The sequence below is a fragment of the Acyrthosiphon pisum genome, chromosome A1 (assembly GCF_005508785.2).
Source record: "Acyrthosiphon pisum isolate AL4f chromosome A1, pea_aphid_22Mar2018_4r6ur, whole genome shotgun sequence".
Classification (NCBI taxonomy): Eukaryota; Metazoa; Arthropoda; class Insecta; order Hemiptera; family Aphididae; genus Acyrthosiphon; species Acyrthosiphon pisum.
In genome coordinates, this window is record NC_042494.1 from 159,943,626 (window position 1) to 159,956,842 (window position 13,217).

Here is a 13,217-nt window from a genome sequence, read left to right on the forward strand (position 1 = left end):
ACACTTGATACTTTTGAGCAAGTTTAGATGGAGAAAAAGTGTTTACAAAATAAAAAAAAGTGGGTAAGTGGATCTCGCTCTGCTGTACAGTAGGTTACAAGTGGGTCACTGTATAATGGATAGTATTAAATTTGAATTCAATGATATAATATCACTGTATAAGAAAAACGATTCTGAGCGGAGAAGGTTTGTCAGTCTAGGTATTAGACATACCTATTATAGGTATACTTATCTATAGTATTAAAAAAAAATTGACTTATAATAGGTATTAATAATAAATTCCAAATTAATCATATCACAATATCCATCAGGTAACGCGTTATACATCAAAAACAAACCATGGTACTATCATAGATATATAATAGTATACTTTAGAAGTTTCAAGTACCCACAAATAATATTATACAATCATTACAATCACAACAAAATAAATAAAACATTTATTCCAGGTTTTTTAATATGTAATTTCGTCCAAATTTGAACTTAAAATGACTATAAAAATAAACTGTGCTTATGTATTTCTTAGAATTTTTGGCAACAGAATTAAATATTTACGTGGAATCTTGTTTTAAATTTTCAATCCTTAGATATAAAAGTTGAACATATTATAAATTTTTAACTACAAAATAATTATTCAATTTTAAATTTGATAGATTTTGTCAACATTTTAACTTCAAATGCTTATAAAAAAAATTGTGCCTAAAAATGTATTTTTAATATTTTTCAACTGATATTGTAACAATATATCAGGAGCTTTGTATTAAATTTTTACACTTTTTGGCCCAACAGATAAAACTTTATTGATATTTATAAAAAAAAAAAACTAAAAAAAATTGAAAACTGAAAATGTCCGTAAACAGAACAAAAAGAGTCAAAATATTTTCAAAATTGTACGGTGTATAGGAAATGCTAATATAAAAATTTAGTCAAAATTTCATGTATCTACGGTCATTTTTTTTAAAGTTACACCATAAACCAAATTCAATTTTGTGAAAAATCGATTTTGCGTAAAAATTCCAGTTTTTCCTTAATTTTTCTTTGGTTTTTCTTGGTGCTTTTGAAAATTACTAGGAATTTTAAATGTTGACCTCCCCAATGTACCAACTATATTCACTTTCCAATCGAACAAGATACTGAAGTTGAAAATCGAAGCATTATTTCGACTACTTATCGTTAACACAGACACAAAAAAAAATAAAAAAACACACATCATTGTAAAATCAATACATTCATCGTTCCATTCAGAATCTAAAATCGAAAAGTTGCCGAAACAGAATCGTTCCGATTTTTTATATTTTTAAGGGGACATATATGGGGGTATGTGGGCCCTACGAGTTACTTTTCATGTAATATCAGTTGGGGGCTACCGCCCCCCCACAATATTTCAGTCTTAGTTGCGCTATTGGTACTTTCTTAACATTTTTAAAAATTTCAAAAATTGAAAATTGTTCTTTTTTTCGTGTTCTTTTTTTCTGTTCGTCTTTTTTTCCGTGTTCTTTATTTCTTTGGTTTTTTTTTCCTGGATTCACTATTATGTATTGTGGTTATTCGGGCATTATGACTGTAGGTTTAAAAAACTCATTTAACGATTCAGCGTATTTTGTTTTATGAACAGCACACTTTAAAAGTCATTACTCATTAGTCATTACATACACGACTACACGTCATTTATAATTTTTATATATATATGAAAACCAAAATAAAAATGTTACGAAATCATGAGAAATGTTCCAATTTGTATTGAAATATGTACCGGTCTTCTACGAACCGCACATACATTTTTCAAAAACTATATCATATATAGAAATAAAAAAATTGAAAACTTACAATGTCCGTAAACAGCTCAAAAAGAGTCAAAATATTTTCAAAATTGTATGGTGTATAGGAAATGCTAATATAAACATTCAGTATAATTTTCATGTATCTACAGTTATTCGTTTTTGAATTACAACAAAATAAGGAAATCGCTACATGAGAAATCGAGTGAATATCCAATGTTGTAAAAATTTGAATTTCAAACGATCATAAAAATTTAATTTGACTTTCTTATAGATATTTTTTGTTTGATAAAGGTAGATTATCCTACAAGGAATCTTGTATTACATTTTAAAATCTTAGCTCTAAAAAGAAAAACTTTTACGAATTATTAACTCAAAATAATTAGGTAATTTTCGTGATTTTTACATATTTTGTCAATTTTGGAATTTTAAATGCTAATAAAAAAAAACTGTGACTAAGGATTTTTAATATTTTTTAAATGTCATTGTAACAATATAGTTGGAGCCTTGTATTAAATTTTCAAGTATTTTTACTCAACAAATAAAGTTTTATTGACATTCTTAGAAAAAAAAACTAATTAAATTGGAAACTGAAAATGTCCCTAAACAGTTCAAAACAAATCGAAATATTTTGAAAATTTTACTATGCATAGAAAATGGAAATATAAACAACCAGTGAAAATTTCATGTATCCACGGTCATTTATTTTAAAGTTCCACCAAAAACCAAAATCGACTTTCTCGAAAACAGCTTTTGCGTAAAAATTCTTGTTTTTCCTTAATTTTTCTTTTGTATTTCACGGCGCTTTTGAAAACTATTGGAAATTTTTACCCGAATGCACCAACTAGATTCACTTTCCTTTCAGAAAAGGTACTGTTGAAGAAAATCCAAGCACTTTTACTGTCCTAAAAGGTGATGACACACACACAAAAAAAAACACATATTATTGTAAAATCAATAAATTCATCGCTCCGCTCAGAATCTAAAAGAAATAAACATCATTGTAAAACCAATACATTGCTCGCTCCGCTTAGAATCTAAAAGTCATCGCAATAGTTATTACAATTTACAAAATACATATTTAATAATACATTATTACAGTTATAACACAAATGACCAATTGATATTGTCTACTAAAAACTATTTTAAAATAATAGGTATTTGAGTTTCATTTATCATTATCTGACACAATATATTTTATTATACTAGACTATTATTATTAGACTTGTGGTTGTCGCGATCACATATTATCTTCCAATAACATATTTTATATACAAGATCTAATGACTGAATATCCAACTGACGAAAAATTAGTCTATTATTGCGATTATTTAGTGGAAAACTATATTAAATCTGAGGACAGTGTTTTTAAACCAACATTATAGGCATGCAATTCGGCGAGCATACAGCTCACAACAAAATCGTGTGAATTGTTTCACTGGTATTTCAATAAAAACTTTTATTCTAACTCTCCGTCAATCATAAGCTGCAGGTTAAAAATTGTACGCAATGAAATCGAGACAGAAACGTATATCAAAATTAGTAGCGTTAAAATTCCCAAAAAAACAAAAAACGAAGGATAGACAAGAATACAACAAAAAACGTATACTTTTATAGTTTTATGTAGATCTAGCAAAGTTGCTATACCCATGAGTTTGTAAAATGCATGTTTAGAAATTTTAGAAAATAATAATTTTTGTAAATGTATTTTTGATGGCTACTTAATTCTAATAAAAACAAATATTATATTATGCTTTTAATGTTTGTAAAAAAAATAGTTTTTAGTAGACATTAATTTATATTATAATTTTTAACTGTAAAAAGCAAGTAAGTGGATGTCGCTCTGCTGTACAGTAGGTTACAAGTGGGTCATTGTATAATGGGTTGTATTAGACTTGAATTCAATGATAAAATATCATTGTATAAGAAAAACGATTCTGAGCGGAGACGGCTTGTCAGTCTGGATATTTTATATTGTTATTATTTATTTTATCATGTAAGTTGAATTGATATTATAATATTATAATTTTTTATTCGTTTCTATGGTGATATACAAAGCGTTAGAAATTAAAATCCCATTTTTAGCGTTTTTTTGTAATTTTTCGGTGGTTTTCCCTTGGCATTAAATAACTATTTAGAAAATCGGAAAATTACCTCTCTAAAGTACCATTTTGATTCAATTTTCTAAAAGATAAGGTACTATATATTGAAATCGAAGCACTCTTTCAATTTTTATACAGGATATAAAAAGGAAAAAAAAATAAACACCATTGTAAAACCAATAGCTTCCTCGCTTCGCTCAGAATCTAAAATAATATAGTGTAAATTGTGTAATGCTTTTTTTAAAAATTTAATAATGATTTATTATATATTTATTTAAAAATCATTGGCAATTTAATTTGAAAACGATTAAAATGGCTTTGATCGAAAATGGTATCTGGGCGAAACGGGAAAAGTTGATTTTGGGCGAAACGGGCCGCTCCTTTCCTGACGCTCTAAATCGGAATCCACACCCACCTTTTGTTTTATATATATTTATATTATAGGTACCTAATCGATAATAATGTAAAAAAAAATCCGTCACTGGACGTTGACATCGTGGCAATGAACCATTAACGTTAAAGGTGAGGAATACTTCGTTTGCTCTTATAAATTAATGACATCCCCGTAATGTTAATTTTTTTTTTATTTTATGTTTCATATTTTCATTTAAATTTAATTATTTGTTAAAATAATATAGTTTTTTTTACATAAAGGACAAATATCGATACGCTGCCTTTGCGTGCCAAAGGTACAAAGAAATTATTGCTGAAATTAATTACTCAATGATTTAGCTTTGTTTAATTTTTTTGTTAATCTGTACAGTGTACGTATACCTATTATAATCAATAGAATAAGTAGAATGACGATGTCAATATTGTTTATATTTCATTAAATTTACTAGTGATTTTTTTTTTCAAGAATCTCAAAAAGAAAACTTTTTCAAGTCAGCAGCAGCAGCAGCCGCACTAGTGTTCTTGGGCCAATTTCTTGCGTGACAGTACAAAACCGTTGCACACGTAGATACACGTGAAATATCAACACGTGATCTTGATGGAAAGTAACAATATAGATACCTAACAATAATACGTCACCTGTAGGTTATTGTACGACTAGAGTTATAAGTAAAGCTGAGAAATTATTGCCCTTAAAAATCGCAAAAATTACAAAAATGTTTTTAAAATTTGTTTAAAAGTTTATTTCTTACAATTTCAAAATTTATGATTTTTTTTTTTTTTAAGAAATTATAATAAAAGTATTGTTATTGTTTCTTTGTTTATTTCGTAGTTATGAAAATAGTGGTCGACGACTTTGCACATCTACTATATATTTGATAACAATACTATATCCGACCACATTCTACTTTTACCAATATATTTGTTTTTATTACAACAATACATATTTTCTACAATTATTTACATTATTCACAAAACTATGAAAATATTATTCTAAGAACTAGAAAAATGTTCAAAAAATCAAACTGCAAAAAACCGACAAATACAAATAACAATATCAATAATGGAGGTCAGTAAACAATAGGAATCCCTAACACACTTATGTCAAAAGTACGCCATGTTTTAGAGTACCAGAATAATATTACGTTGCATCAAAATCCCAAGCTATAAAAATAGAGATTTTTGATCACTTACAACCAACCAAAGATGTTTAATAATTAATATATTATATATATGAATTGAAAATGTCTCAAATAAACAAATAGTTCTTCTCGACGTCTACTAAATCATGGAGAACATTATCCACCATCTTTATGAATTTAACACCCACTTTTCAATACTTAAAATGTTTCCATACCATTCTATACGACTGTTTTTTACAATGATTGAATGTTTGACCCATTATACCACTTTCGTTCGATTATTATGACTAACTGGAAATTTGTATCTGCATTCTGCGGAGTATATGTTATGTTTATAAATCCCTAAAATATACACATTTAAAATCATAAGAAAGTATAAGTGTAATATCATTTACACGCATAAATCTGAGCTCTAGTTATAAATAATCTAATCCGATTTAATATTAATATTCAGAAATTACCGAACTACTTTATAATAAACGTATTGGTTACGGAAATCTGATTAGGTGATTGAACGGACAACATAATACCAGTATTATTATATTGTGGCTTACCGGCTTGGCGCTGTCCGTACACTCAACTGCGGAAACGCTCTGAGTGTACGTATCTGCCGGTGTTGCTAGCTCTCGGATGGGTGACCACCCGGGATTTCTTTAGCAACAAATCCTTACCACACATACAAACGTGTTTCAACCAACCGTTTCTCCCCTCCCCCTACAAAAAAAAACAGCTAATGGCCATAATTGCCAGGCTTAAGCTCAATGAAAAAATAAAAAAAAAATAATAATATTATGTTTACACTCCGAGGGCATATAATTATATTATTTTATATTCTGAATTATTTTCAAATTACTAATACTATTATCGTCTTGCAAAGTCCATCGGTCACTGCAATGCTCATCAGTCAACAACGTCCGACAATGATGAAAAAAAAAGAAAAAAATATTTATCATCACAAAATATAAAATGACGATGAAATCACCCTAAAATTAATTTATATAAATGAATATTTCGTAAACATTACCAATTGTCTATGATGTATATTCAAAGATTATATCCTCTAAATCACCACGAGAAATAAAAACCAATGTCTAATTTATGGAATATATTATATTATGTATAATAATTATTTATCATATTGTAATTTATAACGATCAGTTTTTATTCTCAAGTACCTACCTGGCTACCTATAAACCAATGGATAGGATTACCGTGCACGTGGACTAAAATTATAAATAAACCAAGAACAGATTGAGGACCTAATTTCAAAAAATTTTAAACAGTAATTTTACATCATAGTATTTATTTTTATTGTTACATTTCTATCGACATCTACTTAATTCATACGAAACACATTAAAATCACACGATAATTGAGAGGCATAGTAATTGTTACATGGAAGTTATAATATTTTATGTTATATACTATATAGGGTATAGATTAATAATAATGTTTCATATATTTCAGTATCATAAATCTCTTTTATATATTTAATAATAATTATTATTTTTACTTAAAACTGTGCTATTTAAAATATAGTCACATTAAAAATGTTTAAATGTATGTATAAAATAGAAATATAATCTTACCAAGGAAATCGTTTAAGCCTAATACATAATAGTATTATAATATCGTATAATACACTAAATTTAAAAGAAGATATTACTACGAGGGTCAAAAAATATTTAAGTACGTATAGTGTACACTATTCTAAAATTACTATAATTATCACAAGTAAAATATCATCTTTAGTCAAACCTTTTTATGACAAAATTAACAAAATAGTTTTTCAAAATAATATTTAAAATGTATCCTTTCGTAATGTAACCATAATATAAATGGTAAAAGTGATTTAAATTCGTAGACCGTTTTGAAATATTTGTTTTAATTCACAGCTATAATAGCTGTCCATTTGAATATACGTGTAGGCCAGAAAATCTCTACGAATCAAAAAGCACTTTTAGTTTAAAAACATGCGGGGACGTTTTTTTGATTGTTATAGTTTCGGTTAGATGATATTAAAATAAATAATATAAGTTAAATAAAAATATTGTACTAGTGTACGACCTATAGATAAAACATAAACCTATATTATATACCTAATTCCAGTCCTGTAAAGAATACTTTTAAAAAGTACTTGAGTAAATACTCAAATACATTTTTTAAGTATTTAAGATACTACTCAAATACTTTTGATTTTTAAAGTGGGTTTCTAATTATCGTAATATAAACACGTAGGTAGTAGGTAATCTAATAGTTATCTAATAGTTTCAAAGGAAATATTGTTATTCAATAACTTTTTTTAGACATTTGGTTTTCACAAACCTTTGAGCTTCAGCTAACACAGAAATACAGAATATTAAATAAAATTATTATTCCAATATTGTAGTTGACAATAATATTTTTCCAACCAATTATTTCGAATAAAAATAAAATGTTCGAAATAAAAAACCAAAGTATTTAAAATACCATTCAAAATACTTCATGTTGAAAGTATTTTAAAAAGTAATTCAATACTTAAAAAAGTATTTGAATACTTCTACTCAAATACTTTTACTTAAATACTTTACAGGACTGCCTAATTCTAATATATCGGGGCATGCATGGATTCCGCCGATTTTGTATCGAGTCCGCCTAGTCTCAAAAATGTTATGAGATACAATATAAATTTTTAAAACTTCAATGTCTGTATGCATCCGTATGACTATGCGTACAAGCATAAGTGTTTGTATAGTCGGTATGTTATATCGTGTTTAATATTAAACCGTGAGGTACCTTTTTTTCAATTAAACATTTTAAAATCAAGCACATTGCCATTCGTCACGTTATAAATTAATATTATTGAACAACAAGAAAATGTATAGGTAATAGTAAAACATGATTAATAATAGTTGTCAACTAATTAGCTCCTATCCGGACATTGGCCGGTTTCGACTAGTTTACATAAGACTCGGCGGAATCGATTAAAGTCGATAATATTATTATATACCTTTTGTGTTTCAATACAGGATGTTACGGCGGAACGGATACGAATGCGCCCAATATTTATGTAATAGTTCATGCGTGTGTGGCTGTAGTTGTTGTAATGTCGTGTTGCAGTAGGAGCGACCAACGACGTGAACGACATCACGAAATTTTCAAATGATACCAGGGAAAGAACGGCACTCGACGTCCGCTGACCACGGCCGTGACGAACTCGGTCGTGGAGGCGATGGTCGCAGAGGCGGTGGCTGTGGAGGTGGTCAGAAAATGCGACGACCGGAGTTGGTCGTCATAATCATGTGTGCAGTGGCTGTCGATAAGGTTCCAAACGTGCAGTGGGTACGGCGATAGAACAGTGGCGGCAGATCGGGTTCACATCATGGTGGTTCTTTTAGGATATACGGCGACCTTGCTCGAGAGCCCGGACATGCCGATTTCGTATCTGTAAGTGGTCGGCGGCCGGAGAATGCTCTTGACGGGCTTTTTCTTGCTGTGGCCCTTCGGCTCGCTCCTGACCACCCGGTCGAGTACGTTGAGCAACGATATGTACCACTTACGCTTGTTGTCGCCACTACCACTTCCACTGCCATCGCTGCTGCTACCGCCATTGCTGCTGCCGACATTGCTGCTGCCGCCACTACTGCTACCGCCACTACTGCTACCGCCACTGTGGGTCATCGACGATTTCCCACCGTCACCACTGTAGCAGCCCTCGTCGGCGCTGCCGGAGCACGAGGAACCATTGGCGCCAGTGGTGCTGATGCCGTCCTCCGACCAACTCTCGCAATCGTCGTCAATGTCACTACCGCCGTTTCCACTTGAGCTCGAGTCACCGCCACCATTTCCACTATTGCTGCCGCCGCCGTCTCCATGCATCACAAAGTTGCGGTACACATACGAAATGCAATCGCGCTGTTGTTCCATCTGTTCGGTGGTTTGGACGACGTTGTTCGGCATGACGTGTTTGGTGCAGGTGCAGGCGCAATCAAAGTGTTGGTCTGCTGAATCGGTTACGATCGGAAACGGAACGGACGGATTTTGGCGATTGACCGTAATAATTACGAGTGATAATTATTATGAGATATACACCCTGAGGGTTTTCGGTCTTTGGTTTTCGGTTTTCGGTTTTCGGTTTACTACTGCAGCGCACGGCTATGTGTGTATAATAATATTACGGTAGTGATATGATTATACGGTATTACAATGATATGCCGGTATAAAATATTATATCGTATATCGCTGCAGATACGAGCGCCGGATACGAGTGAACGACTGAATGGCCGTATCGCGTTGCACGCAGTCTTTATACGGCCGTGGAAAGCCGTGTGGCTCCACGTGAACCACGGCCCACACGTGACGAGCACCGAAACGCGGCAGCGCAGTCGCGACGCTCAGCGACGCTGCGGCGTGTCGCAGGGCCGCGCGACGCTGAGACGCAGCGCACACATTCACGTCAACGTACACGTGACGCAAGCTGCACGACGGTCGCGGGGTGATGGCGACTCGCGTGTGCTGTAATTATTATTGTATTTTATCGTTTTAACATTATATAAACCGTCGCCCGCCAATGCTCATGCCGTGCACGTGTGCGTTACCGACGCGTTGCATGCGACTCGACGATGACGATGAATGGTAATGTACCAGACGTAAGACGGTACATGTATTTTGCTATCGTACATAATGCAATGTGTTATGTGGTAGGTACTGTGGAAAATCATGGCATTCTGTATCTACCTACCTAAGTCCACAGGGAATTTCGTGATATGCTGGCTAGCGTTTTTGCACAACACACGAGTGCCCCTAATTATTGTTGTAATTATTAAGGCTGCGAATTAAATGCGTTTAAAATATCCAAAAATCAAGATAACAAAAAATGTAACATAACATTAACTAAAAGACCTCGAAAATACATTTCAATTTACAAAACTGCAGTATATGTATAGCATGTGCACTATAAATCCCGAAAAATGCATTTCAAAAATTAAAATATAAAACGCAAAGAAATCTGTCAAGTTTTATTAAGAAGGAAACAAGTTGGGGACATAGGTGTAGAATGGGCCCTCCTGGAATTTTGTTAAGCTCCCCTTCATGTACATTTTTAGAATTTATGTAGTGTACCAGAAACATAATAAGGCTATAGCTTCTCTATATACATTTATTACGTTACGCCTATGGTTGAGAAAGCTCATTAAACTTTCCTAAATGCTTTCTGAAACTACTCAGAATTTTCGATTTTGTCGTCCCAAAATACCATCTAGATTCACTTTTCTATCAGAAAAGATGCTGATATCTCGAAAATAAGAGCTTTTTTACGATCCAAAATGCTGACAGTCAGAAAAAAAAAACATCAGTGTAAAGTCAATACATTCTTTCACTCCACATAGAATCTAAAATGAGTTTAAACCAAAATAATAAAATAAATTATGACAATCATTTTGTGGCACACCGAGGATAACTTTAACGAATCGAGACGCATTCAGGCTATAGGTACGTCAAAAGTATGATGATCCATTAAGGTGATAATTACCTGATTCTAGATGCGCTTGGAAAATTAGAAAATAAGGGTCGTATTCGGCCACACACGGAAAACTCCATTTTTTCAATATTTACAATATTATAAATTATTGATGTTTTTATAAAGAAAATAATGTGAATAATAATCATATTTTTTATTAATCTGATAATATATGTATAATATACAGTGGCGTACCCAGGGAGGTTTGAGTGTTAACCCCCCCCCCCCATATTACCCATGGTATACATTTATTACAGATTGTATATATTCTTGTTTTCTAATTGAAAAAAAAAATTAAAATTAAATCTTTCAACACTTTCAACACTTTGAAATCTTCGAACTAAACCATATAGGGTATAAATATTTTTTTAATACAATGAGTCTAAATTATTTCAAAAATAATGTCATAGAACACATTATCCACGTCATTTGAAAATTATGAAACACGGAATCCCAATTAATAGTAGCTAATGGTGATCCAATAATATTATAATCATATAATATTATAGTTTCATTAAAATGCAAAGATTGAATATTAAAATATATTTGAAATGTAATTAGTATAGCAGGATGATACAAATAATCTATTGGAACCAACGCATTCAGTACATATTCCACTTCACCTTTAGCGCATTTAGTACCCCCCATACAAAATTCCTGGCTACGCCACTGAATACTGATTCACCGTCAACTAACAAGGTAAATAGCAATAAATATTGTGAAAACATTCGATAATATTTACTCATACTTTTTATCATCCTAGAATTTCATCCTGGTAGTAAGTAACTGTTAGTTTGTTACATTCTACTAATCGAGCAGCCACTCATCAACCACATATAACCGAAGATATTACAATCTAAAACCAAATTATTATGTGCATGCAATGAAACATTTGTTGATATTATAAACGAAGTGCAAAACTGCAGCTGGACGACTACATATCATATCAAAATGTCATGGAAGTAACTTCACAATCTTTTATTATTTTGCAAAGAAAATTTTCTCTTCATCATGTTTTACATGCAATAAAAAAAGAAAAACAAGCCCCCTGGCGAATGGTTTCGTTACTCATTACCTTTACCGCGCTCCCGAGGGCCGAGGTACTATCGAACTGCTGTCAAATGCCACAAGTGGTATCTCCTATTTATTCTTTACATCGCGTCTCCCACGTCTAATCTCGAGTACATAATATCAACGCTAGAAAAGACATTATCACGCCTATGATGACTAGTATAACTAGTAACTACTACCGGTCTACTGATAATAATATGATTATAAATTATCATAATAATTTGGCAAAAGATAAAAAAAATTTAATTTTTAATGTAAGGGGCACCAGAAATGTTGGTATACGCAGCTGCCCATCCACTCTTTGCCCATAATTTCTTGTATATTACATATTATTATAATTTATTTAATATACCTACGAATATTATTGATGGCAAACTATTTATTAGATTCTATATACTACCTACTAAATGGAATCGGAACACGTGTACTAGCTGGGTACTGCAATGTGATGACCGATCACGTTAAATGGCAGTATACCCACGTCGTATAATAACCATACATACACGCATATACACCATACACGTTGTACCGCGGCATGTAGTACGCTAAAAATAAGCCGCCGGCGAAACGCACGTTAAATCAAAACCACCCTCTCTGGAGGGTCTCCTATATACCCACGAGTAATGGACGGGTACCTTTTTGTAAATGCATGCCATTCCATGTGCGTATACTTGTCGCATAAACCTCAGACCAATAGACATATTACGGCATTTCCTAGTTGCATTTAAGAATAGGCATTTCCTATGAAAACCATATCATTGTGTGATTTTCGGATGTGACCTACATAATATTATATTAGAAATATGACCAGCAAATTTCCGGACACAAAAATGTCCTTTCGTTTTGTCGGTGCTTTTATTAGGACGTCAAGCTACAGTATCCAAGCTATAGTATCCGGGTATACTTAAATTTATAGGTTTAGTAAGATATGTTACTGTCTTGCAATAGTCGTAGTCCTCGGTTGGTAAGCAAATAATATTTAATGGCAACAATTTTTAAAAAATGTAAAACAAAATAATTATATTGTTATTTATATAGGTAGCAATTCAAATTTTGTAGCAAACATTTTTGAGAAACAGTCTGAATGAATTCATATCTATAGCCTATAGATAGGCTAAACCATTTTACCACTCAGAAAATAATCGATATTGAACACACACGATAAAATAACTTAATATATCGAGTTCACGACCTAAACAAATTAGTACAATATTGAATATTTATAAATCAAAAT